Below are 6,148 nucleotides of genomic sequence, written 5' to 3'. Positions count from 1 at the left end.
CATACCAGGTATCTCCCATCTGTGTATTTAGTTAGAGATGCAGATTTTTAGCCTTGGTGGAAGACAGCTTTACTAAAAAGCACAAAGGCACCATCTGAAATCTCAGAAACTGCAGTCACTGTGGCCAAACTGTAACCCTTATGTGGTTTATAGGCTACATCCTCCCTCTTGAAGTCCACAGACATTCTGAAGGTCTCTTGAAACAGCTCTGAGTTACACTTAGGAGGTTCAGATATGCAAAACCAAAAAGTTCAGAAATTACAACCTGAAGGAAATGACAAATAGCTTCTTGGCAACCTTTGTCTTTCCTCATCATCATTTCCACCACCCCTCTTCCCTCTCCCCTCAACAAAATCTGGAAGTTCAAAGCTAGATATTACCTCTACAGGATTGGCCAAGAGAATTTCTTCATTAGGCTTCCAACTTCTAACTCCCATTCATCTTGAAGTTTCAGGTGGGTACTATTGTAACCATTATCCACACAAGAGCTGGGAAACAGGAACAGATAGATTCCCTCATGAAACAGAGTAAGAAGTAGCTTTGACTGTTTCACACGACCATGAGGGCAGGCCAAAGCCAGTTGCCTTGTGAAGTCATGAGCTCTCCCTCTGATTGCCTTCCGCCTGGATTCCTTAGATAGAATTCCTGAATTGGGCCAGAAGCTGAAGTAACTGATCTTTGAGTTGGGGTGTGTATGGCTCATAGAAAGCTTCCCCAAGAAGATGGCAGCTGAGCCAAATCTAGAATGGGATTCAACTAAGCACAAAAGGAAGGGAGAGGAAGAAGAGAGACTAGCATCCCAAATGGAGGGAAGAATATAAAGAAAGGCATAGACATGCGATACAGTATAGCAGGAACTACAAATACTTCAGTACTTTATTTTTGGAGCAATGAATCCCTGGTAAGATATGGTTGGAATGATGTTGGAGAAGTAAGGGGTAGTTAGGTCCTAAGGGTCCTGGTATGCCATGATCAAAAACTTGGGTTTTATCTTACAGATGTTTGAAGGGTTTTTAATGTTTATTTATTTACTTTGAGAGAGAGCATGTGAGCAGGAAGAGAGGCAGAGAGAGAGGGAGAGAGAGAATCCCAAGCAGGCTGCACACTGTCAGCACAGAGTCTGATGTGGGGATCGACCTCATGGACCATGAGATCATGACTTGAGCTGAAATCAAGAGTCAGATGCTTGACTGACTGAAGGTTTTTAAACAGATGAATGATATATGGTAACTGGAATAGCCCCCATATAAATATCGTAATGATGACATTACCAAAAAAATACAAGACAATTTTGAAATTAGCCTATTAATGAAAGCTGGTGGGATTTTTGCCATTTATATGTTAGAGGATCATCACACCTATTCTAAGATTAAGTCTCTACCTAGCTTCTTAAACTGGGTTTTGACATAGTTGGATTTATGTACTGGAAAGATCATCCTGGTAGCCTTGCAGGAAAACGTTTTAAGGGAATTGAGATTGGAAGTAGGGAAATAATTTAAAGCATTATTGTAATTGTCTAGGTAAGCAAAGACATAGGCTTGAACTAGGAAAGTAGGTAGAGGTATCTGTTGAGGACAAAATCAGCAGATTTGCTTGAACAGTTAGTGTAACATAATAACATAATAAGGCAGCAATGAAATTGTACCTCTCAGAAAGAATCACAATTGATTGATAAGCCCAGCTTCTGTGGTCTGAAGCCCATCACTGCTTCTTGCTTAGGTCATGCTTCTAGCAGGCTGCTTTATTACTGAGTAATGGATGGATACTAAGGCAGGCCCGTTCCTGGGAGATGTGGGGCTTGTCAGATAAGCAGTTTTAGCTCCAAATGTTCCATCAGCTTTGCTGAACTTTCACAGAACTGCACTGCAGTTTTTTCCACTCAGCCAATTTCCACTCAACCAATCTTCCACTTAACCAATTTTTCCACTCAACCAATCTTCTATACTTCTCTCCCTCCTCCCTTCCTCCCTCCCTGTCCCCTTCCTCCCTCCCTCCCTTCCTTCCTTCTTTCCTTCTTTCCTTCCTTCCTTCCTTCCTTCCTTCCTTCCTTCCTTCCTTCCTTCGCTTCTTCCATGATTCATAAGGGTCCAACCTATATCATAGTTTGATGCTCAACCGGAGAACCTGGACCAAACTTATGGTGGATAAGCTTTGAGGCTCCAGAGTCACAACAACCTGGGTATGAACCTGGTCGTATCATTTCTAAATATGTGAGTTCAAGTGAATAATTCAGTCTCATCAAAGTACCAGTCTTCTCATCTATTAAATCATGATAACTGCTGTGAGAACTAAATTAATCAGGCTTATAAAGTACTTAGCACAACATCTGGCACATAGCAAGTGCCTGTTAAGTATTAGCCATTCTTATTATCAGAGATGGGGGATGAAGGAGAGGAAGAAGTCAGGGTAATTCTTAGGTTGCTGGCTATTTATAATATATTAACTAATCATAGTATTTTCTCAAGTTAATTCTCCTTTTGCATACAACAGATAATCCTTTTGAGTACAAAAGAGATTAGGAAAACCTTGTTCCTCCGTATTCCTAAATTTCTTGCCTCCTCCAGATTTCATGGCTAATGGAATATAAATCACTAAATGATACATCAAAATGGACATAAAAAAGATTCCTTTACTCTGGACTTGAGAGGGTGGCCCTTCTCTACATTATCCCAGGCATAGTTCCCCATAAAATACTAGCTGTGAGAATATTCTTTTGCCCTGTGGAGGAAAGGCTCATTCTAAAGCTCTTTCGTGTAACAAGGGAGAAAAATTATCCATCTTCCTTGAGGATCTAAAAGATCCTCCAAATTGAGTGCTTTTTATAGAGCTTTATTTATAACAATTGAGCTATTAAATATGACACCAAGCACACTACAAAGTGTGTATTAGCAAATGATCCTCCCCTTTCCAAAACACCCTTAGGAAACTCAAGACAGAACCAGAATTCAAACCATGGACTGAAATATGGAGTTAAAACTATTAAAAAAAAAAAAAAAAAAAAAAAAAGGAATGGAAAAGGAAAACGTAAACTCCTGAACAAAATTTTAGAAAATTTATGGTATAAACCTGGGGTGGGAAAAATCTAGCTGAGGAGTGTTTATATGAAAAATACCATGGGCTTTACACTAACCACTAGTTCCATGGAGCCAACAGTGCAATTTTGGCTTAAAAAGAAATGAGTATAGGGGCATCTGGATGGCTCAGTTGGTTAAGCATCTGACTCTTGATTTTGGCTTGGGTTGATCCTAGGGTCATGTGACCAAGCCCCATGTTGGGCTCCGTGCTGAGCACGGCACCTACTTAAGATTCTCTTTCTCTCTCTCTCTCTCTCTGCCCCTCTCCCTTACTTGCTCTCTCTCTCCCTCAAAAACAAACAAACAAATAATAAAATAAAATAAAGAAATGAGTGTAATCTTAGGCTGCATGCCTTAGTAATGAAAATCTTCAGTTTCCTCATCTGCAAAATTAAGGGCTGGATTAGATGGCTTCCAAGTCCCATACAGCTCTATTATTTTATTAGTATATGACTATGACTTTCAAGTTCTAAACTTGAATTCCTACATTTTCAGGTAATGAACATGGAAAAGATTTATAGGCTTGATGAAAACAGATAATCCATTTCTCTGATTAACTTTACAGTTTGAATTATCTCCAGGAAAAAAAAAAATAATCTTCTTGTGTGAAGAGACCCACAGAGAGCTCCCAAAATGAGTGTGGCAATGGAATAAACTTGTGTACATCTAGTTCACATCATGTCAAGCTTTATACAAAACTATTTTTCTTGAGGTGGCGAGCTTGAGCAACCAGTTTTTCCTGAAGTTTGCCTGATAAATATGTTTATGATGAGCTGTACTGTCATCCTTCTATCTTGCCATAGCCTCAGAGGGCCCCTCCCAAGCCGACCGGCTGCTTACTGACTTTGGTAATCAAGGATTTCAGAGGCAGAGATCAAGGTCAATATGGGGCAACGGCAGAAAGGACTAGAGAGCCCTCATACCCAAGGTCCCCTTACTAGGCTCCGCTGTATGAGGGCTGAGGGAGGGTATGGATCTGAGTTTTAGCCACAACATACTAGGTAACCTATGGATTACCAATGAGCTCCCCCACTCCATCCCTGCTGCTACCATTCTCTTCTGGACCCCTCATCTGGCATTTTCAGGCATTTCAAACATCTTTTGAGAAAAAGGCAGCAGAAAAGACCAATTGTGGGGACAGCAAAGCTTTAATAAAAATAGAATTCCAAATATTTCAGCTGGGAGCTCTTTGTCTAGCTAAGAGAGATTTAGACAGTGGATCAGAAAGCCTGAATCTCCTTCTAGTCCTGCAATTAAGCAGGTGCATGCCCTTGGGCAAGCCACTCAACAACCTTGGGCCCTGTTTCCTTACTTGTAAATGGTGAGGAACCCTACCTAGCTACTTCCAAGAGCCTAGGACCCCCGAACTAAGACCAGCTTGTATCCTGAGCAGGAAAGGAAACGTATGTAGGCTTGGAGGTGATCTCTGTGAGGCCTATTAAAAAGCACCCTAGAACTTTAAAAAGAAGTGTCCGAAAAGCAATACACAAGAATTGAAATCACAGGACTCCCAGGTTCTTGTCTCACATCAGTCCCTCCCAGGTATTGGCTGAGTTGCTCTGTGTCTCACTTTCTTAATTCTGTCAGGCAGAAGAGGTCAGAGAGGGTGGGGCTATGGCCAATGGATCATGTTCTCAACGTTCTGGAAAAAGGACAGAGGTAGCAGAAAGTCCAGGAGAGGAGTTTCCACTGCAAATTGACCACAGTCCATTCTCTTTCCAGATTGGAAGGGAGGTAAGAACTGCTATAGCACCCCTGACTTCTTCAGTTACCTTCATTCCCTCAGCTGCACAGCCACCAACTTGGGAAATCGAGATCTTGGACAAAAAAGGGTAAGTCCAAGAGATGCTAAATTAAATGGACTTTTGGAAATTTTTGTGGGATCCACAGACAATTGTTTTCGGGGGCGGGGGAAGGCCTTCCTTTTTTTTTTTTTTTTTTAAACTGTGGTACAAGATACACAACCTGAATTTTACCATTGTAATTGGTTTTAAGGGTACATTCCAGTGGAGAAGACTTTTCTGATGACTTCAGTTCTCTCCCCATACTGATGTAGACTGTATAGTCCTTTGCTAGCAAATTTCTTCAGGGTCAGATCGCAGGGGCTCCTCAGTTAAGCTGGGTTAGTTAGCTCCTGCAATAGGGAAATCCTCAAAAATACCAGAAATGTGACAGGAAATCATTCAGGGGTCATTTCTCCTTGATGTGAGGGAGATCTCATTTCTTGCTGTGTCCCTTTAATTTTTTATCTCTCTGCCTTGGCCCTAACAACTTGTCCAGACCTGTGGCTTGCCCTTGGGCCTGCTTTCTTTTGTTATGCTGCATTTTTGTTCTCTGCAGACTCCTGGCTTATTCTGACTCTGAAAAACCTATTTTCCTTGGGATCTGACTTGTCTGCCCCTTCAGTGGTCTCGCATAGCTTATTTGTCAGATGTGACTGACAGCTTCTGCTCTCTACCTGAGCTTCAGCCCCACACCTCTGACTGCCCACTGGTCATTTCCTCTGGAATGTGCCAGTCATTCTTCTGCCAACCAGATTGCAACATGTTTAAACACAACCTTCATTTTTTTTTTTTTTTTTTTTTGCCACAAACCAGCTGCTTTTATAACCTCTCATTCTCTGTCAATAGTCCATTAAGTCATTTAGACCAGAAGCAACATCCTCTCTGATTTAATCTCCCTTCACTGCCCTCAGCCATTCATTCCTTAAGAACACTCAGATTTTCCTTCAAATATTGATCATTGTTTCTGTCCTTCCTCTGCCTCCCCCCATGCCCATTTTTAGGTCCTTACCACCTCTCATATCATCTAGTGCTCACATCCACTCTTTCCCCCACTCAATTTCCCGTGCCAGGCCTAGACCTATCTTTATTAATCAAGTCATGCCTGTTCAAAACCCTGAAGTTCTTAACTTGTCCTATCATACGGATTTCTTGTCCTTTTCAAGCTATTTAGGTTTCCTCTAATTTGCTCCCATTCTAGACAATCTTTCTGCCAGGCAGCTATGTTGTAATGGAAAGTTTAATGGACTTGGAATTAGTGGGCCTGCTTTCAAATCCCAGCTCTGTACTCAG

Source organism: Panthera tigris, chromosome B4 (genome assembly GCF_018350195.1).
Source record: "Panthera tigris isolate Pti1 chromosome B4, P.tigris_Pti1_mat1.1, whole genome shotgun sequence".
NCBI classification, from domain to species: domain Eukaryota; kingdom Metazoa; phylum Chordata; class Mammalia; order Carnivora; family Felidae; genus Panthera; species Panthera tigris.
This window is presented reverse-complemented; position numbering follows the sequence as displayed.